Source organism: Arachis hypogaea, chromosome 17 (genome assembly GCF_003086295.3).
Source record: "Arachis hypogaea cultivar Tifrunner chromosome 17, arahy.Tifrunner.gnm2.J5K5, whole genome shotgun sequence".
Lineage (NCBI taxonomy): Eukaryota > Viridiplantae > Streptophyta > Magnoliopsida > Fabales > Fabaceae > Arachis > Arachis hypogaea.
This window is the reverse complement of record NC_092052.1, coordinates 100,116,457-100,140,147: the sequence shown is the minus strand read 5'-3', so window position 1 is coordinate 100,140,147 and position 23,691 is coordinate 100,116,457.

The window sequence follows — 23,691 nt, the reverse complement described above, 5'->3', positions numbered from 1 at the left end:
ATGGAAAGATTCATCTCTAAAGCCCATCAAAACCACTTCTATGATGTTGTGGCCAAGAAGAAGGTGATCCCTGAGGTCCCTTTTTAAACTCAAAAGAAATGAGTATCCGGAGATCCGACATGAAATTCAAAGAAGAGGTTGGGAAGTTCTAACAAATCCCATCCAACAAGTCGGCATCCTAATGGTTCAAGAGTTCTATGCCAATGCATGGATCACCAAGAACCATGATCAAAGTAAGAACCCGGATCCAAAGAACTATGTTACAATGGTTCGGGGGAAATACTTAGATTTTAGTCCGGAGAATGTGAGGTTGGCGTTCAACTTGCCATACATGGAAGAGAACGCACGCCCCTACACAAGGAGAGTCAACTTTGATCAAAGGTTGGACCAAGTCCTTATGGACATATGTGTAGAAGGAGCTCAATGGAAGATTGACTCCAAAGGCAAGCCGGTTCAACTAAGAAGATTGGACCTCAAGCCTATAGCTAGAGGATGGTTGGAGTTTATTCAATGCTCAATCATTCCCACTAGCAACCGGTCTGAAGTTACTATAGACCTGGCCATCATGATCCATAGCATCATGATTGGAGAAGAGGTGGAAGTTCATGAGATTATACCTCAAGAACTCTACAAGGTGGCTGACAAGTCCTCCACCATGGCAAGGTTAGCCTTTCCTCACCTCATTTGCCACCTATGCAATTCAGCTGGGATTGACATAGAGGGAGATATCCTTATCAAAGAGGACAAGCCCATCACTAAGAAAAAGATGGAGCAAGCAAGAGAGCCCAGTCATGGAGCTCAAGAGGCGCAAGAAGCTCACTTCCATGAGATCCCTAAGATGCCTCAAATGCACTTTCCTCCACAAAACTATTGGGAGCAAATCAACACCTCCCTAGGAGAATTGAGTTCCAATATGGGACAACTAAGGGTGGAACATCAAGAGCACTCCATCATGCTCCATGAAATAAGAGAAGATCAGAAAGCAATGAGGGAGGAGCAACAAAGACAAGGAAGAGACATAGAAGAGCTCAAGGACATCATTGGTTCCTCAAGAAGAAAACGCCACCATCACTAAGGTGGATTCATTCCTTGTTCTTCTTTCTTCTGTTTTTCGTTTTCTATGTTATGTGCTTATCTATGTTTGTGCCTTCATTACATGATCATTAGTAGTTAGTAACTTTGTCTTAAAGATATGAATGTCCTATGAATCCATCACCTCTCTTAAATGAAAAATGTTTTAATTCAAAAGAACAAGAAGTACATGAGTTTCGAATTTATCCTTGAACTTAGCCTAATTATATTGATGTGGTGACAATGCTTCTTGTTTTCTGAATGTATGCTTGAACAGTGCATATGTCTTTTGAAGTTGTTGTTTAAGAATGTTAAATATGTTGGCTCTTGAAAGAATAATGACTAGGAGACATGTTATTTGATAATCTGAAAAATCATAAAAATGATTCTTGAAGCAAGAAAAAGCAGCAAAGAACAAAGCTTGCAGGAAAAAAAAAAGTAGGCGAAAAAAAAAATAGAAAAAAAAAGAGAAAAAGAAAAAGCAAGCAGAAAAAGCCAATAACCCTTAAAACCAAAAGGCAAGGGCAAATAAAAAGGATCCCAAGGCTTTGAGCATCAGTGGATAGGAGGGCCTAAAGGAATAAAATCCTGGTCTAAGCGGCTAAACCAAGCTGTCCCTAACCATGTGCTTGTGGCGTGTAGGTGTCAAGTGAAAACTTGAGACTGAGCGGTTAAAGTCAAGGTCCAAAGCAAAAAAAAAAAAAAGAGAGTGTGCTTAAGAACCCTGGACACCTCTAATTGGGGACTTTAGCAAAGCTGAGTCACAATCTGAAAAGGTTCACCCAATTATGTGTCTGTGGCATTTATGTATCCGGTGGTAATACTGGAAAACAAAGTGCTTAGGGCCACGGCCAAGACTCATAAAGAAGCTGTGTTCAAGAATCATCATACTGAACTAGGAGAGTCAATAACACTATTCGAAATCTGAAGTTCCTATAGATGCCAATCATTCTGAACCTCAATGGATAAAGTGAGATGCCAAAACTATTCAAGAGGCAAAAAGCTATAAGTCCCGCTCATATGATTGGAGCTATGTTTCATTGATAGTTTGGAATTTATAGTATATTATCTTCTTTTTATTCTATTTGATTTTCAGTTGCTTGGGGACAAGCAACAATTTAAGTTTGGTGTTGTGATGAGCGGATAATTTATACGCTTTTTGGCATTGTTTTTAGTATGTTTTTAGTAGGATCTAGTCACTTTTAGGGATGTTTTCATTAGTTTTTATGTTAAATTCACATTTCTGGACTTTACTATGAGTTTGTGTGTTTTTCTGTGATTTCAGGTATTTTCTGGCTGAAATTGAGGGACTTGAGCAGAAATCAGATTCAGAGGTTGAAAAAGGACTGCTGATGCTGTTGGATTCTGACCTCCCTGCACTCAAAGTGGATTTTCTGGAGCTACAGAACTCGAAATGGCGCGCTTCCAATTGCGTTGGAAAGTAGACATCCAGGGTTTTCCAGCAATATATAATAGTCCATACTTTGGCCAAGAATTGATGACGTAAATTGGCGTTCAACGCCAGCCTTATGCCCAAATCTGGCGTCCAGCGCCAGAAAAGGATCCAAAACCAGAGTTGAACGCCCAAACTGGCACAGAAACTGGCGTTCAACTCCACAAATGGCCTCTGCACGTGCAACACTCAGGCTCAGCCCAAACGCACACCAAGTGGGCCCAGGAAGTGGATTTATGCATCAATTACTTACTCATGTAAACCCTAGTAGCTAGTTTATTATAAATAGGACCTTTTACTAGTCTTTTTGAGGATCTTTGGTCTCAGTTTTAATCAATTGTTCATCTTAGGAGACTATTGATCACGCTTTAGGGGGCTGGCCATCTCGGCCATGCCTGGACCTTCACTTATGTATTTTCATACGGTAGAGTTTCTACACTCTATAGATTAAGGTGTGGAGCTCTGCTGTTCCTCAAAGATTAATGCAAAGTACTACTGTTTTCTATTCAATTCTTCTTATTTCTCTTCTAAGATATCCATTCGCACCCAAGAACGTGATGAAGGTGATGATTATGTGTGACGCTCATCATCCTTCTCCCTTATGAACGCGTGCCTGACAAACACTTCTGTTCTACATGAATTAAGCTAGAATGAGTATCTCTTGGATCTCCTAACCAGAATCTTCGTGGCGTAAGCTAGAATGATGGCGGCATTCAAGAGAATCCGGAAGGTCTAAACCTTGTCTGTGGTATTCTGAGTAGGATTCAATGATTGAATGACTGTAACGAGCTTCAAACTCGCGAGTGCTGGGCGTTAGTGACAGACGCAAAAGGAGGGTGAATCCTATTCCAGCATGATCGGGAACCGACAGATGAATAGCCGTGCCGTGACAGGGTGCGTGAGCATATTATTCACTGAGAGGAGGGGATGTAGCCACTGACAACGGTGATGCCCTTGCATAAAGCCAGCCATGGAAAGGAGTAAGACTGATTGGATGAAGATAGCAGGAAAGCAAAGGTTCAGAGGAACGAAAAGCATCTCCATTCGCTTATCTGAAATTCCTACCAATGAATTACATAAGTATCTCTATCCCTATTTTATTATATTAAATTCGAAAACACCATTATCACTTTATATCTGCCTGACTGAGATTTACAAGGTGACCATAACTTGCTTCATACCAACAATCTCCGTGGGATTCGACCCTTACTCACGTAAGGTATTACTTGGACGACCCAGTGCACTTGCTGGTTAGTTGTATCGAAGTTGTGACAATTATGTATTAAGATCAAAGCACCAAGCTTTGGAGCCATTACCAGGGATTGTTCGAGCCTGGACATCATAATTTCGTGCACCAACGGGCATCGAGGAGACTGCAAACGTAATCATTAACGCTGGATATTGAAAATGTCAAGGTGGTTAAAGAAATCTGAGATGAATATTGATTCAGTTCCAAAGTAAATTTAAAATCAAGATCTAAAAATCTTGATTTGGTTCTAGCATAAATTTAAGATCAAATTCAAGTTGGAAAGTGTGAGGAGCGAAAATAGAAGAACAGAGAATGAGAGGAAAAGAGAGTGATACAAAAGCTAATTTTTTTTTATATTGTTTGGATGAAAATACAATGGAGGAAAAGAAAGTAAGAATACTTAATTTTTTTTCCAAAGGATATAAGAAAGTAGTATGGAGAAAGAAAATTATGACCAAGTAAGACTATATTAATATATTTATCTATGTATAAATAACAATATAATGTTGCGTTTAGAAAATTCCCTGATAAAAAACGTGTTTCAGATTCTATCCTGGAATTTGAATGTCGTGTTGGACACGTGGCGACATTCTGGCCAACACGTGGGGGGCATGCTACAACACGTGGGAGGCGTGTTGAATAATTTCCATAATATTGTAATACACTTCAAATGTCAATATTCAACCAAAATACTATCTTTCTTTCCATATTAAAAATAATTTCTATTTCTGCTAAGTATTATAAATATTGTTTAATGTTAACAATGGACACATCAGTAATTTCACGTATGACTCGGAACGTTAAGCAGTCTTCTCCATACGTTTGAAATTCAAACTGGTATGTGGGCCCCCCGCCATTGTTCCTCCTGTCATCCATTTATATGCTGATCCAAACATAGTTAACAACGAAATTTAACATTTAACTGAACTTAAACCCTAATAAAAGCCAATGGCTAATCAACGTAACCAAACAGATAATTCACAATTAAATTACGGTGAGTAACCATGTGTCAAACATCCGTTGTATCTTAAACGGCAGATGTCCGTAACGTGTGCCCTTGGTCTTGCCAGTTACCGGTACCCATCAGTTTACAGCAGGAAATGGTTCCTCTCCATTTTTTTGAACACTTATAGAGAATAAAGTGTGATCTTTTACCTTCAATTCTATAAGTGGGACCAAAATTAAATAAGAGAGAGAAAACAATGAATGGTAGGATTAAATACTGGATACCATTCAGTTTTTTTCCACTGAAGAGTATCCACTACCATTTATAGCAAGCTTGGCTTCGCTGAACACCAAACAACCCTTACACAACAGCTAACTTCCTAGCCAAAACCGTTCCCTGCACACGAACCTGACAATGTCGCAGGATTCAATCAACCAACCGATTCCCGTCCATAGCAGGGAGATCGAGGAGTTGTCGGTCTCGGAACTGATCGAACTCCTCGTCAGGGAGGTAAACTCTTCAGACTGTAACAGGCTCCTCGCATTGAACCGCGAGTTAGTAGTCAAAACCACTGAAGAACTTCACATGCACCGTGAAGATCTGGCAGCGATGAACGTGGCACAGGCGACTCCTTGTGTAGGGCGGAATGTGACGGAGTCGGGCGTCGACGAGGGGGACAGCGCGACAACCTGGCTGGAGACGCGGGTCGTAGATGCCGAACAAGAACACAGGGCCACGGTTCACCGATTGGCAACCCAGGCAGCTAACTTGACGGTCGACACCGGTAACCCTCGTCAGCGGGAAGAAAAAGAGGCAGCAAAGTGGCGTGCATTGGAACAACGGGTGGTGGAGCTGGAAAGGAAGCATGCAGTGCTGCTCCGCCATTTTGGTGTCACAATACCATAGCCACCCGGGGACACCAACAGCGGATGACGACATTACGGGAGGCCATTGACGTGGCGGTCAGATGCAAGTCCCCTAAAAAAAATCCCATCGTTTGCCTCTTTTTAGTAGTAATATAGAAACTGGCCCCTTTTTTGTAGTAGCTTGGGTACTTATGTGATTCTGAATGGCTGTTTTGAAATGCAATGTAAGGGATCATGGCGTCTTGGTGTAACTTAAAACACGCAATGTGATGAATTAAGGCTCTCTCCCTCACTAACAATGCTCATCGGGAACAGTGACAACTAAACATGCAAACCCGTGCCGGTAGGCTGAATAGTTACTATGCGAGTACCTTTTTTTTCCTCCTCTATAATTATACATTACAGTCACTGTGTCAACACAATCAGCCTCGTCCACTGGCAGCGCGGCAGTCGCGTCAGTTGTCACTTCCGTCCAGTCACGTCTATACCGCGAAACGTACCCGACACGTTACTTGCGCGTGAAACGAGGCGAGCTTGCAAAGGATTGAGGCCAACTCTTTGACGTTTATTTTTTACATATTGGTATAATCTTGGTGTAATGCTCAATCATTGGTATAATTATTTTTATTTATAAATATTTTTTATTATTATTATTTTTAAAAACTTTTAAAAATAATACCAAAATTATTCAGAAATTATTTTTAATATGGAAATAGAGATGGTATTTTGATTGAATATTGATATTTGAAGTGTATTACAGTATTGTGGAAATCATTCAACACGCCCCCCAAGTGTTTCAACACGCCTCCCACGTGTTGGCCAGGATGCTGCCACGTGTCCAACACGCTCCCACATGTTGGTCAGGATGCTGCCACGTGTCCAACACGCCCCCACGTGTTGCAACACGCCCCCGTGTGTTACCCTTCTACCTGACACCTCCATCCATGCGTAAATACACTAGATTCACCCATTCCCATCCAATACACCACCCTAAACCCCATAACAAAATTTTTGGGCCAAAATTATTCTTTAATTATTTTTATTATATATTACTTTCAAAATAAATTTATTTATAATTATTTTTTCCTTTTGTAATTTTGGAAAACTAAAACCAAAATAATATTCTTTATCTTATAAAATTATTTTGGTGTTATTTTTTTGAAATTACTTTTTATACTCATGAAAATAATTATAAGAAATTATTTTGATAACGCATGGACGGACTTACAAATTATTGTTTGTCTTAACCAATTTGAGATTCGTCCGTGATCATATCAATCATCCGAAAACAACTATTAGGGGTTAGAATCTCGCATTGTGTGCATAGTAGTCCATTGGCCAGCGGGAAACCATCTTTAAAGGTAGCATGGGCACGAGCTTAGGCTTGGTGAGCTAAACCCAGTTACCCCAACCGATAGGCTTCCTCCTCTAGGCTTCTTAACCGAAGTCATCATGTCTCCCGTGATTGGCGGTGATGGGCCCACCGCCGTCCACACCTTCATGGGTGCCGTCTACTTCTGCAGCAACTGAAGGTGAACTATCTCTCTCTCTCTCTCTCTCTCCCGTTCAACCCCTATTATTAAATTTTTTGCATTGTCTACTTTTCAAAGTAACCTTGTTAGCCACCACGGATCACACACACACACACACACACACACACACACACACACACACACACACACACACACATATATATATATATATATAAGTAGAATTACAATCAACAGTGAGTTCAGCTTATATATACTTTAACTAGTTATTTTTGATCTGCAAATTAAATCATTTTTTTGTTGATCAAGTCAAATTCTTGTTTATTAATACTAGAATTATAATTATAAACATAAACTACAGTGACTGTAATAAGTCACTGCAATAATGGCCATTGAATATTTCTCGCAAGCTAAAAAAATACGTGTCGATAACAACTTTTAAATTAGTTAATATAGTAAAGATCTGATTAAAAATGTTTAGAGATTATCAGCACACCAGTGCGACACTCAAGTGAGTTTATAATTGGGTAAATTTACAGAAATGTTTGGTAACCAAGAAAAATCAGCAAAAAACAGTCATAATTTACGCCGTAATTTGCCTTATTTAGTAACTAAAGAAAATTGGCCAATAATAATCATAACTTGTCTTATTTAGTATCTATCAATTATTGGACAGTTAATGAATGCTAAATTTAAAACATGGCTGCTGTTGTCCTATAGGGCCTTTTGTTCGACAAATCCAAGGAATGAAAATTTTTCACTGGTCTCATGCACGTTTGTCAGAAACTAAAGTGAAGACTCAGTAGCATTCTCATAATCTTTTCAATGCACAATGTACGGTCAAGTCAAAAATTATTTATCACTCCAAATGTGGTCGGTTGCACATAAAACCGCAGACGAAGGACAAGATGGAAAAATCTGACAAATTTACTGCCGGTTTGTCTAATAAAGGGATGAATAAACCAGAAAAAAAAAACAAAAAAGCCATCAAAGGACGAAGACAGCCAATTATTCACTTGGTGCGGACGAATATGTGGAATCACAACATATTAGCTGTGTAGAACTAAACTCTGGTGGATGACGCCGGTCCGAGGTTCTTGGCCGATTCATACCAGGCTTTGTCATCGCGTAACCGGTCTCTCAGGAATGCAATCTCCTCCTCCATCTGGAACAGACTCTTCGGAAGGCACAACCTAGCCTCCCACAGCAACTCATCTACACGTTCCTTGTACCGCTGGGCCACTTGGAATTAAAGTCCCAAACCTTGGTTCCCATCTCAATCAGCAGTACCTCCAGGGGCGACGAATGTCGCGTCTTGCCTTGTGACATATTCGTCATTCAAATACCTCCCGAACGTGGCGAAGTTTACCCTGCTCGGGGTGCTGAAGACGTGGACTCCGTAGCCGTGGTGCACCTTTCCCCCCACACGAGCTGGGGACAGGGGGTAAAAATCAGGTGGTTCCATGCCGACCTTTGCGCATGCGGCCTTCAGTTTCTCCTCCAGATCATCCACGATGACGAACTCGTTGGGGTCCCAATCGGGGGCAAGATCTACAATGAGAGAAAAAGATGAAGTTGGAAAGCGAAAATCAAGGACGCAGAAGGCCGTTTAAGGAAATCGTAGGTCAAAGATCATGGCGGATAGCCGGAGAGCGTACCTATTAATGAACGGACTCTTGACGGTTTAGAATTTCTCAAATAAAATCTCGTCGAAGTATAGTTTCTAAACCAAGCAATGATCCTTTCATACAAAAAGTTGTTTGTCACTAAAAAAAAACCCTAAATTTATAAACCGAAGTATTCGAACCTCGGGTCGTTCTCCCTAGGAATTGTAATGAGGTGGTTTGTTATTGGTTGTGAGTTATTTTGGGGTTTTAAGATTTTGTACAAGAAATATAAATGGCAAAGGAAATAAACTAACAACTAATAAAGCTCTTGGCAAGATATGAGAACTAGAAATCCTATCCTAGTTACCCTCCTCAATTGTGATGAGAATTGTTCATTGCTCCCACTTAGTTAACCTCTAACCATGGAGGAAAGTCAAGTGGATGAATCAATTTGATTTCTCAAGACCTAATTAACCCCTAAAGGAAAGACTAGCTTTAGAGGCATTCAAATCAATTAGCAATCTCTAATTATCAATCAACAAAAGAATTAGATAACTCAAGAGTCACTAATCACTCTACCTAGGCCAAGAGAAACAAAATCTATACAAAAATCCAACCAAGCATTTCATCAAACACTCGGAAGGCACAAAGGAAAAGTATGGCAAATCACAACAAGAATGAATTCTAACTACAATTGAATACAAAGAATTAACAACAAAAATCAAGGAAATCACAATTATCATGAACTACCTCAAATTGCATTATTAAAAGGGAATAAAAGAAACAACAATCTATCCAAAACAAAGTGAAGAATCACAAGAATCAAAGTACATAACTAGAGAGAGGAAGAGGAGAAGATTGAAAATTGGCAAAGGAGAATTGATTTAAGACATGAATTAAACCTAGATCTAAGAAGAGAGATTAACCCTAACCTAATCCTAATCCTAGAGAGAAGTGAGAGCTTCTCTCTCTAAAACTACTCTAAACTAAAGCTATAACTAACTTCTAATCTAATTCCCCCTCCCCTTTAATCCTTGATTCTTTTATTCCTTTCTATCAGCAATTGGCGCCAAAAAATGGGTTCAGAAACCCCTCAAAATCGCCAGGCATGTGTTGCCTTAATGAAGTCATGTGCAGACATCGACGCGTGCGCGCACGGTACGCGTGCGCGTACCTGGCTGATTCCGCAATGTGCGCGCGAGCGCCTTGTGCGCGTGGCATGCTTGGCTGTGATCAATTCTTTGGCTTTTTGTGCTTCCCTCCACTTGCATGCTTCCTTCCTTGCTTCCTTTGATCCATGCCTGGCCTATTTCAATCCTGGAATTACTAGCAAACACATCAAGGCTCCTTATGGAATCAAGGAGAAATCAAAATTCATCAAAATAAGGCCTAAAAAGCATGTTTTTACACTTAAGCACAAATACGGGAGAGATAACAAAACCATGCTAATTCATAGGTTAAATGCGAGAAAAGGTCATCAAAATACTCTAAATTCAATACAAGATAAACCCTAAAAATGGGGTTTATCAACCTCCCCACACTTAAACCTTAGCATGTCCTCATGCTAAAATAAGAAGGAACTAAGGGGTATGACATTTATTAAATGCAATTAAACTATATGAGTCCTATCTATATGCAATTACCTAAAGCAAATGGAAATGCTTAGTTCAAACAAATTAATTCCCAAGAGACATGTATAAGCACAATAGCTAGGCAATAGGAATTAAGCCCAAACCACAATTGTATTGAAATATCAATAATCTGAACTTGCAAGAATATAAATAAGATGGGTGAACACATGTATTTGAACTTTTGAACCCTCACCGGATGTGTATCCGCTCCATTCACTCAAGTGTTTAAGGGTTAATTCACTCAATTCTCTTCTAGTCAAGCTTTCCAAAGTTTGATTTTCTTCTAACAATCAACACTTATTCGATGTATGCATAGATTCATCATGAGGTCTTTCATTTAGGTTGTAATGGGGTTAGAGTCAAGGTAGGATCATTTATGGTTAAGTGGGCTAGAGTTTAGATCTTTGATTAGTATAGACTTTCCCACCTAACTATATAATAACCTATACAAATTCAAACTACTCTAACTACCCATTCTTCACGCCTCTTTTTTTTTCTTACATATTCATGCATCTTATTTCTTCATTCATAACACTTATGCATTGATTCCCTTTTTGTTGAACTTCACCTTGGGGCATTTTGTCCCCTTTTATTTTTTTCATTTTATTTTTCTCTTCTCTTTTTTTTTTCTTTTTTTCTTTTTTTTTCATACTTTGTATGAGGACATCAATTGCATAAGGTTTTATACATTCACTCAATACATGAGTATGTTCCCAATTCCTAAATATGGAAGTGTACTACCCCTTTTTATCCCATCCAATGTTCCCAAGCCTCACCAACTTTGAATATTAAACACTCTCACTAGCCTAGGCTAATCAAAGATCCACACAAGGACTTTTCATTGGTTTTCTGCCTTGGGCTTGTAATGTGCTAAATTGAGAATAAGTTGGTTAAGCATAGGCTCAAATTTGGCTAACAATGGAGAGTAAAAAGGTAGGCTACTTGAGTAAGTGGGCTAATGAAATAATGGCCTCAATCATACAAATGCATGAATACAAGAAATAAATGGACATATAGAATCAAGCAAATCAAGGATCACAATCATAGAAAGAGAACAATTGCACACAAGAATGGAAAATAAGTGGTTATAAAATGTAACCACATCAATAGGCTCAAGTCTCACAAGCTTGTGTTCTTAATTCAATACATGCTTCACAAAGTATGAAATTCAAGCAAGTTGCACCAAAAGTTTCCTTCAATCAATTGGGTTGGTGCCCTATGTCCTATAATTAAAATTCTTGGAAAATCTCAATATTTGACTATGCATTGTTGTGATTGAAAATTCAAAAATTTTCCTTAGTTTACCCTTTTCTTTTTCACTTAAAACCAATTTCCTATGCAAAAAGGGTGACTAAGTTTTCACAATTCCCAACATGGTTTTTAATCACAACCATAAGCTAAAAAGAGAAATATGAAAAAGTATATAAAGAAAAATTCAACTAAAAGTATGGAATCTAGCATCTAAAGTATCTAAAATATCCAAAAGCATCCAAAACATCTAAAATCCAAAATAAGCAGTAGGAGTATCCAAAACGAACCAAAATAGTAAGAGTATCCAAAATAAACTAAAGATGCATCAAATATATACAAAAGTTATGCAAAGTAAGATAACTAGGAAAGTGGCCAAAATGTTCACCGGTCCTCTAATGATGCTACCGGTGACCTCCCCACACTTAAGACTAAGCATCGTCCCCGATGCTAAATCGGAGGATCAGTGGAAGGTACAACGGTAGCTGCGGAATCTGTCTGAGGCTGTGGAACCGGCTCCTCATGGGTCTGTGGAATCTCTGTAGTGTCAGGAGCAGCCGGAGGTGCATCCTGCTGAATCGGCTCATCCGCATCCTCCTCCTGATGATCCTCCTCATCGGAGGCCGGAGAGTCTGGAAGCGGAGGTAACTCAGTGCCAAGGGAGATGAGTGCCTGATCCATCCGATCCAGTCGGCGTCTGACATGGAGTCTCTCGCACTCCAAAAACCGAAACAGACGCTGGACCAGTAGGTAAGTGGGTTCAGGTGCTGAAGGAGGTGGGGCTGCAGTCGAAGAAGATGGTATAGCTGCCTCGACTACCGCTCTAGCTCGAGAACGGCGGCTAGATGGGGGCTTCTCGTGCACCCATACACCCCAGAGAATAGTAACTTCCTTGTCATCGTCATCTGGAGGTGGTGGTGTCACGTCATTGTCCTCCCACGGGACATCAGCTAGCTCAGCTAAGCTAGTAACCAGTGTTGGGAACGGTAACAAGCCGCGAATATGAGCTCTCCACATGCTATGCCTAATCAGTCGGGGAAAATATACCTCCTTCCCCTCCATGACACACCCAATCAAGACTAGCATACCCATCAAAATCTCTGAAAAGTGAGTGGTAGGGAAGACATAGTGGGCAAATATTTGTTGCCAAGTCCTAGCCTCCCTAGTCAGATATGCAAATAGCATGCCCTTGGGCTTTGTGTTGCTCGAATCCATCACCCAGGAAGCATCTGGTGTAGCGATCACGCGCCTAAGCGCCTCATAGTCAAAAGTCATGGAGAGGAGAGCTACCTCTACCTGCTGGTAGGCACAAGTCTCAGGAGTACCAACTCTGCAGAGCAGTGCATCCTGTAAGGCATCCTCAGTGATCATAATATCTCTACCCCTCAAGTATACTGAATCCAAGTTTTGTCGGAAGAAGTTACAGTAAAATTCCTTGACCCACGAGATGTTAATCCGTCCCAAGTCCCTATCGACGAAATCCAAGCCCAGCTCAGAAATACGGGCGTTTATGGCACGCCTCACATCATTGGGAAGATTCAGCTTCTTTTCAATATTCAGATTTTTCTTTGCATAATGGGAAAGGCGTAGCTCGCAGTAGAGATTTGGAAACTTGGTTGGATCAGTGGATGGGAGTAACTGATTTTCTTTCTCCTCCTCATTCAGCGGATTCTTAGCATAGTTAGCATATGGTGAGGGTGTAGAGGTCTTGGAGCGCTTCCTCTTTTTGGAAGCAGTGGCTATAGCCTTTCCTTTATCTGACATCCTGAAAACATAGATAATATAACATAAGCCTATAGCCAAGTAGATACAAAGCACTCAAAGTAAAGCATATTCATGAAGTGAATAAAGGAAGAAGGTTTCTTGGAATGCAAGCAACAGAATACAGAATTCAAATCAAACTTCAAACCAAGAATGCAAACCATGTCTTGCACATTATTCATTAATTGAGTTCGGAAAGCACCATATCCAAAAGAATGACATAAAGAGTTAGGTTGAAAACCAAAAGAAGTTAGTTGGTTAAATGAGTTAGAGTTAGAAATCAGTTTGAAAATTAGTGATATGGTAATTACTATCTCAATTTGAAAAGAGTGAACAAAACAATGCTGTAAGCATGTTCACAATCATGAATTGCAACAAGTCATTGATGATGAAATATGATATTGCTAGAAAGCAACTAATATGAAACAAACCATCAATCAATGTGAAGATCACTAAAATCATATGAATTTATGTTGGTAGAATCAATTCATCAAGGAGTGAACCAATCAAAAGGCATTCAACAATAAATCCAATGATACATCAATGTCACAAGTCGAGAGAAACGTGGAAAAATCTTCAACTTGTGTGTTGATGTAAAAGAGGCATGAATACAAGCAATGGTCTTTTGAAAAGCTTACTCAACTATGCAATGCAAGGAAGCAAATCGGCATGACTAGCAAGCAAGAATATGAAAAGCATGACCAAAGAACTTGTTCTTAAGGAGTTTCAAAAACCATTTAAGCAACAGCGCTATAATTGAAAAGAATTCATTAGCTAGGGGCTGTTACATCCATCAAACAAGATCAGCACAAAGAAAACTGTGGTTAATGAAAATCCGGCAGCATTTCAGCAGCAAATTGGCTTTTTTTTTTTCCAAACTTAACAGTCGAAGCAGGCTCCATATGAATTCAACAACAATGAAGAACACAAAACCATATGTGAGTTCATATAGAAGCAGCAGACAGTCAATAGTTTAACAACAAAACAATTCAAACAGCACAAAGGGTATAAGCAGTTGCTGCAATCAACAATTCCTTCACCAATTCATCACAAATGAGCAGCATTAACAGAATACATGAACACAGGGCAATGCAGCAGAACAGAGCAGTTTCACATAGCAACAAAAAATCAAACAATGCCTAAATCCACTACTCAGCCCAGATTCGCTAACCACCTAAATCAAACTAAACTAACTAACTAGGCTAATTCTAACTACACTAATGTAATTAACAAAAAGCAGCGAAACAAAGTAAAACAGAAGAGAGGAAGAACCTGGGTGCAGAGATTGAACAGAGAAAAAGGAAGAAAAAGGTGAAGTGAGGCGGTGAGAAGAAGAACTGGCCAGAGCAGCGCGGCTGTTGGGTTGCACCGGCGGCGATGGTGGTCGCGGCGGCGCTGGTTGTGCAGAGGCAGCGAGAAGCAGAGAGCAGAGGGGCAGTGAAAGAGAAAAGAAAGAAAAAATGAGAGAAGAGGGAAAAGACGGCGCGGTGGTGGTAGTCGGCGGCGGCGACGGGATTGGGGTGCTCGCCGGAGGTGATGGTCACTGCGAGAAGTTTGCTGGCGGGGGGAAAGGGGTGTTGAATGGTGGGAGAAAGAAAATGGAACGTTGCTGGTGGAAAGGTTGTGATGCGCGAATGCGCTAGGGCTTCGCGTCTCTGGGGTAAGTGAAAATTCGAATCCACGCGCGTGCGCACTGTGCGCGTTCGCGTGGGTGGAGGGAATGGAAGAACGGCGCGGAAGCGCCATGCGCACATACGCGTATGTGAAGGAATCGGGATGGGCGCGGACGCGCAAGGTGCGCGTCGGCGCGGATGTGCTGGGCTGAAGGCATAAAAGGGGCCCAGAGTTGGCACAACTCTCGGGTCCTTTGGCTTAGAGGATGCTAAGACGCATCGACGCGCGAGCACATTGTGCACGATCGCATGGACGGTTGAGCTTATCGGATGGGTGCGGAGGCGTGAAATACGCCAACGCGTGGACAGCGAAGCAGAGAGGGGTGCGGACGCGTACAGTGTGCGTTCGCGTTAGTTGAGTTGAGCTGGGGGCTTAAAGTTGGCCCAGATCCAGCGCAACTCTCTGGATATTGGCCCAGAAGTCGTAGCAGCGGATCGACGCGTACGCGGCAGGTGCGCGTATGCGTGTGTTTCCCTATAGCTGTATGGACGTGCACGCACGTAGTGCGCGTCAACGTGGAAGGAATTGGGCTTGAGGCACAACGCTGGCCTAAGAGAGGCCCAACTCTCTGGAATATGGGTGATGATGCATCCTCCCCACCCTTTTTTTTTTCATGCAGAAAATTATGCTCAGGTGCTCCCTATACTGCTCGCAACTCTTTATTCAATCAACCATCATACAATTCACAAAAATGCAATTTGATATTATTCATCTACTACTAAACACAACATACACGTAACTAAGCTAACTATTAAGTTGTACAACCAAATTATGTGAAACATCTACCTTCAATGGCAACTCAAATCACTTATTAGGCAAATTTAAAAGAGAATGGAAAGAGTTTACCATGGTGGGGTGTCTCCCACCTAGCACTTTTAGTTTAAGTCCTTAAGTTGGACATTTTGAGGAGCTTATTGTCGTGGTGGCTTATGTTTGTACTCATCCTTGAATCTCCAAGGATCCTTGCTTCTCAATTGGTTGACAGAATTTCCAACCATTTTCGTCAAGCTTGGGTAAAGTTCTACCCAAGAAATGAGTCCCCATAGTTGGTCTTCACCTAGCAAGCCGGGGTCCCATATCTTATCTTCGCACCCGTCTTCAATTTGATCTTCATACTTTTTCCTTCCGGGTGGTAGACATATAGAATTCTCTTTAATATACCAAGCCTTCCTTTGAGACCCATGCAAAGTGGTATTCTTCCAATCATCGTTCCTATGCCTTGAAACTTTGACCTTAATAAGCCTAATTCCTAACTTGCAACCACTACACAATTCTCTTTTTCCTTTAAGTCCACAAAGAGCTCTAAGTTGTCCATTATTCTTAATCAAACCATATTCAAGTGAGAAATTAAAGCTTAGAGATCGAGATTTTTCCCACTTAAATGTTGTATTGGATGGTAACTTGGGAAGGGGTACCTCCCCACACTTAGACAATGCAAGGTCTACTTCCTTGTACTCTTCTTTGTGTATTTCCACCTCCTGACAAATTTCTTTAATTTCAACCATTTCCCTTTTACTTGGCTTGGTGTTGTCTTCAAGAATTCGGTTTCATGCCCAATGGGAGGTGATTCTATTTTGGATAGAAATTCATTAATGATTAAATCCATCTCTTGATCAACCTCTTTATAGTCTTCAATCTCAATATACACCGTGCCAACGTTTTCCTCTTGGTAGCTCTCTTTCTCATTGCTCACTAAGGGTATGGAAGGTTGTGCACACTCTTCTATAATTTCAACTTCATGTCCAATGGGAGAAGATTCCATTGTAGAGAGAAATTCATCCATGATTGAATCCATCTCTTGATAAACTTCTTCCAAGTCTCCAACGACGGTATGCCTTAGAGGTTGCGCACCTTCTTCAACTTTAATATCAAGCTCCTTGGAAGAGTGCTCCATGGTGCTACATTCCCTTGGACTTTTAACATCTCCTAAATCTTCAACCAATTCTTCCTTTTCTTCAATGATTATAGCTTCCTCTAGTTGCTCCAACACAAAATGGCATTTCTCATCCCCCATCGGAGTTTCCAATCTCTCCTTCATGCTTTGCTCTTCTTTCGCGGTTCCACATGTGGCTATGGAAGCACCTCGAGTATTCAAACATTGGTGGGCTAAAGTGTGCATCACCTTGGTCAAATTGGTCACAAACTCCAGTGTATCCTGCTTCATAGCTTCTTGTCCTTGAAGTAACAAAGTGAGAGGATCGTCTATTGGGGCTTGGGGTGGGTAGGAAGGTTCATCATTTTGGAGAGAGGTTCATAGTAGGAAGGTGATTCTTCTTGGTAAAGGTATGGAGATGGTGAGTATTGAGGTGGTTCTTGGGAGTAATCTTGATATGGTTGTGGTGATTCTAGAGGTTCTTGCTCATAGTGGCCATGAAAATATGGTATGGATGATTGGTTATATGATGGATATGGATCATAGGGTGGTGCTTGGTAATGAAAGGCTTGTGAGAGTGGTTGAGGTTCATGTTGAGGATGAGATTCATAGGCATATGATGATGGTGTTTGATCATCACAAAAAGAATCATCATAGCCGTTAAATTGGCATGCATTAGGATGAAAATTATACCTATAAGTATCCAGAGGTTGTTGCCAATAGGAGTGATCGATTCCTTGAGGCTCTTCCCATCTTTGTTGGTTCCATCCATGGTACATGTTGCCACTAAAGTCCACATTTCCTACAACACACTTAGAACCAAACTCAAAGCCAAAGTGAGAATTCATAATGAGAGAACAAAATAAAGCTAACAAAAATTAAGAAACAAACAAAAGATAAACCTATTCACAATATTCACATATGTACAATAACCAATAACACAACACCATTGCAAGTCCCCGGCAACGGCGCCATTTTGATGAACGGACTCTTAACGGTTTAGAATTTCTCAAATAAAATCTCGTCGAAGTATAGTTTCTAAACCAAGCAATGATCCTTTCATACAAAAAGTTGTTTGTCACTAAAACAACCCCTAAATTTATAAACCGAAGTATTCGAACCTCGGGTCGTTCTCCCTAGGAATTGTAATGAGGTGGTTTGTTATTGGTTGTGAGTTATTTTGGGGTTTTAAGATTTTGTACAAGAAATATAAATGGCAAAGGAAATAAACTAACAACTAACAAAGCTCTTGGCAAGATATGAGAAATAGAAATCCTATCCTAGTTACCCTCCTCAATTGTGATGAGAATTGTTCATTGCTCCCACTTAGTTAACCTCTAACCATGGAGGAAAGTCAAGTGGATGAATCAATTTGATTTCTCAAGACCTAATTAACCCCTAAAGGAAAGACTAGCTTTAGAGGCATTCAAATCAATTAGCAATCTCTAATTATCAATCAACAAAAGAATTAGATAACTCAAGAGTCACTAATCACTCTACCTAGGCCAAGAGAAACAAAATCTATACAAAAATCCAACCAAGCATTTCATCAAACACTCAGAAGGCACAAAGGAAAAGTATGGCAAATCACAACAAGAATGAATTCTAACTACAATTGAATACAAAGAATTAACAACAACAATCAAGGAAATCACAATTATCATGAACTACCTCAAATTGCATTATTGAAAGGGAATAAAAGAAACAACAATATATCCAAAACAAAGTGAAGAATCACAAGAATCAAAGTACATAACTAGAGAGAGGAAGAAGAGAAGATTGAGAATTGGCAAAGGAGAATTGAATTAAGACATGAATTAAACCTAGATCTAAGAAGAGAGATTAACCATAACCTAATCCTAATCCTAGAGAGAAGTGAGAGCTTCTCTCTCTAAAACTACTCTAAACTAAAGCTATAACTAACTTCTAATCTAATCCCCCCTCCCCTTTAATCCTTGATCCTTTTATTCCTTTCTATCAGCAATTGGCGCCAAAAAATGGGTTCAGAAACCCCTCAAAATCGCCAGGCACGTATTGCCTTAATGAAGTCATGTGCAGACATCGACGCGTGCGCGCACGGTACGCGTGCGCGTACCTGGCTGATTCCGCAATGTGCGCGCGCGCATGCTTGGCCGTGATCAATTCTTTGGCTTTTTGTGCTTCCCTCCACTTGCATGCTTCCTTCCTTGCTTCCTTTGATCCATGCCTGGCCTATTTCAATCCTGGAATTATTAGCAAACACATCAAGGCACCTTATGGAATCAAGGAGAAATCAAAATTCATCAAAATAAGGCCTAAAAAGCATGTTTTTACACTTAATCACAAATACGGGAGAGATAACAAAACCATGCTAATTTATAGGTTAAATGCGAGAAAAGGTCATCAAAATACTCTAAATTCAATACAAGATAAACCTTAAAAATGGGGTTTATCACCTATATCAACTTCTTTGATCTCATCGTCGACCGGCCCATCCCCGACGCCCCGTTTGCCTGCCACAGTGTCTGTTCCGGGCACGGATGCCTCCGAGGGCCTACCGTCACGGAATTCAGAGAAAGGTTCCATCTTGTGTAATGATGAAGGCTGTTAGGGATCAAGCGGCCGTTCCTATACTTCTACCGTGTGATTATTGTTTGCCGAAACATTCCGATAGGGGGGTGATTTGGTGGCACTCATGGAGGTTATATAAAAGTTCCACATCCAATTCGCCAAGTGAAACGTCACACCCGTAGAAGTAAGGTACACAGCGTTCGGCTGACTGAGGAAGCGACTGGAGTAAATGCAGTAATTTATCTCCATCGGTTTTTGAGCTCCAACTCGAGATAGTAGATGTGCTTCTTCGCGTGGCCCAAGAAGATGTGGGTGAGTGAGCAACTCCAATGGTTTCTTTTTTAGAGTTTCTATTACTGTGCATGTCAGGAAAGTTGGCTGCCAACCGTTGGAGTGAGGTAAGCATGAGTTACTTCTCTTGGATAAGAAGGGGGAGTCCCTCTGAATGGGAACTCTATATATCCAATAATAACTTGCCATTTGGCAAGTTATTTAAAAAATAAATAATTATAGAAATGATAATTAGTTAAATAGTTATATTAAATAATTAAATAATAATTAATTCAATAATAATTATAATAATTAATTGTAATAAATAATTATATTTGTATTTAATGAATAATTTATATTAATTAGTTAAATAATAATTAATAATATGAAATAATTATATTTTTATTTAATCAACGATTTATATTAATTATTTATATCATAATTAATATTAAATATTAATTAAATAATCATATTAAATTATAATTAATTAAATTTACTTACATCAAAAAATAAATTTTATCTTTACACTTTAGAAAATAATTTTTGTTTGGGTTGGTTATTTTTCTTTTTTCGATTTAAAATATTAACCACGGTGCATACATTTTTATTCTCACACTTTTTTTTATAGTGAGTTATTAATAAATTTCTAAATCCAAATAATATTATTAAAAATAATTAATTTTAACTATTTTAACTGATTAATTAAGTGGGACTACAACATGGACTAAAATAAGTTTGTTCCAATAGAGCATCAATGGTGCTGTATGAGACTATAGGAGGCAAGATTAACTGTAGAATAAAAAACTTTGATATTTATAAAAATACTTACTTAAACGTCATACGACTGTATCATGTACAAAAAGTCAAGTCGAGGAGTTCTAACATTCATTCAAAAAGGCAATCCAAAATAACATGGTCAGCCTGTTAACCAACGTAGTTAGATTCATTCAAAGTCAACAAATTGGACCAACAGCTCCATGTATGGGTTGGTGCTAGAGATCTCAAACACGGCCAGCTTCTGCTCAGTTATGTTGTACTTACGCAAGAAATCCGCCCACCCTCCGCTGATGGCGCCACAATTGCACCTTCTATTGCCCCCGTATCTGTCATAGACCGCCCGGACGGAAATGTCCCCTGCACGTAGAGTGATAATCACATCATCGCTAACGTCCTCTCCAAAGTGCGGCACATTTGGCTGGGCAAACCAAAAATGAGAAGGAGATGTACTTAAAGGCATGTTTAACATGAATGCAATGTGCATAAAGTCAACTAGAATGAAACGGCCACTATTGATGATGGCATTATGAACATGTTGGCATGCAATTGGGTGCTTGTTTCCTAATAAATTAGAATTTAAGAACAACAGACAAGGCATTAACAACAAATTTGTCTAATGAATTTCAACTCAACAACTGCTCCACCACATAGCCAACCATTAACAACTAAGCAACATCAGAACACAGAAGATGTGGACCACGTGCAATGGCACATATGCCAACAAAATAAGGATAAACAAAAGAACAACACTTAATGTCGACCACCTAGGCCGCAACATTACCTTCAATAGAGGGAACAACAGGGGAACAAAATAGATAATGTGGACCACAAATACTGCCAACGAAATAGGTGTATATATAGTGGAGAGGGAAAGCCATTACCAGGAAGTGGATGCCCAACAGCCTTTTTGTGATGTGCATGATGAAGAAGGGGTGCTCGGAACGAAATGTCTGCTCCACCTCGGCTGCAGCCACGCTCCTGGGGACATTGATGCACCCCGTTTGACACCGGGGCGTTGGAGGAGCGCGTGGACGGTTCCTTGGCACCTGGGGGGTTGTCATGTCACCAGAGTCACCACTGGACGTAACATACATCCTCTCCACACCCGGCGACTGAAAGATGTGAACGCTGAAGTCGTCCCTGCCCTTGTGCTTGAACAGCAGAATGTTAGAAGGTTGTAGCTTGTATTCATGATAAAACCTTTGCCATCCTCTCCCGAGAGTGATCTCTCTCGGCCCCTTGGGGCTGCATGCAATCTTGTAAGTACGGTTTGATCCGTCGGCGACTGTGATGTAGATATGGTTGCAAGCATTGGGGAGGAAACCATTTGGTAATGGTTGTGATGCCAGGGCATTTTGGCCAGTTTCACTGACCTTTTCTTTACTGTTTTTAGGGTAGTTTCATGCATTTCCTTAGAAAATAAGCTAGTTTTGGGTAGATATTCGCTTACATGTTGATTCAAGCATACATTGTGCACTTTACATGATTTCATGAGGATTTTGCATGAATTTAATGACAAATTTGATGTTGCATTTCCCATGACTTGGACTAGAACTTTGATGCACTTTATTGCTTGATTTCAGGACAAAGGAAGCAAAGAAGAACCACATTAGTGGCTACGTTAGTTACACTAACGTGGGCACTAACGTGGAATGGGAGTAACTTGCAAAGTTAATGAGAAAAGTAATCGCCAATAATGCTCTCGAAGCCATCATTGCCCACGTTAAGAGTCACGTTAACTAAGTTAACGTGAACTCTAACGTGGAAGAAAGGAAAGGGAGCCAACGTTAGTGACACTTAACATTATCACTAATATTGGACCAAGCTCATAAGTGGCCACGTTAAGAGCCACGTTAACTTAGTTAACGTGGCCTCTAACGTTAAGAGGTAAAGGGGAAGCCAACGTTAGTGACATTCAACTTTGTCACTAAAGTTGGCCAAGTCACAATAAGCCAGGTTAACTCCCACGTTAACTAGTTAACATGGAAGCTAACGTGAAGAAAGTAGGTGGTCGACAACGTTAGTGACACCAAACATTGTCACTAACGTTGGGATTAACCCAGACAAGCCCCAATAAGCCACGTTAACTCCCACGATAACCTAGTTAACGTGGAAGCTAACGTGAAGAAGGAAGGTGATCGCCAACGTTAGTGACACCTAACATTGTCACTAACGTTGGAAGGAGGCCACACAAGCCACAATGAGCCACGTTAACTCCCACGTTAACTTAGTTAACGTGGAAGCTAACGTGAGGAGGAGAGATGATGAGCCAACGTTAGTGAGATTCACCCTTGTCACTAACGTTGGAGATGGCTAGCACAGCCACGTTAGAGGCCACGTTAACCTAGTTAACGTGGACTCTAACGTGGGAGCTAAGGGCACATTGGAACGTTAGTGACAAAGGTAAGTTTCACTAAAGTTCTCGAAGGTTGGCAAGCCTACGTTAAAAGAGCCACATTAACTAAGTTAACGTGGACTCTAACGTAAGGAAGGGGGAGACTTCTCAACGTTACTGGGAAAGGTGAGTCCCAATAACGTGTGCAAAGGACATAGAGGCAACGTTAGTGGCAACGTTTGTGCCACTAACGTTGAAGTTAATGTGGCTCTTACTCTGGTGAGGAACGTTAGTGAAAAAGGTAATTGTCACTAACGTTCTCGAATCCATATTTTCACTGAACGTTAACACCACTAACGTCCTGAGCTAAAGTCTCTGCCCACTTCACACTTTCTCTCTGCAAGTAAAGCCAAGTCCAATGAAGAAGATAACTGCTTCAAACTCAAGATCCAAAGGCCCATACCCAAGACTTGAAGATCCAACTAGAAGATCAGAAGAGTAGTATATATATGAGTAGCTTTGAATTATTTTGGGGGGTTGGAAATTATAGGGAGCCTCTTGGCATAGGACTACTCTCTGCATTTTACTTTCTCTGCACTTCTAGTTTCATAATGTATTCTCCATCTTTGTTTTCATTTTCCAGAGCTATGAACAACTAAACCCCTTTCATTGGGTTAGGGAGCTCTGTTGTAATTTGATGGATCAATACTAGTTTTCATTATTCTTCTTCTATCTTTTCTCTTGATTTTACTTGAAAGTTTTCGATCTTCATCCAATTGGGTAGTTATCTTGGAAAAGAAGCTATTCAAACTTGGATCTCTTCTGAACCTTGAAAGAGGAATGAAGAGATCATGCTAGAAATGCTTTCTCATGCTAGACCAAATTGGGTT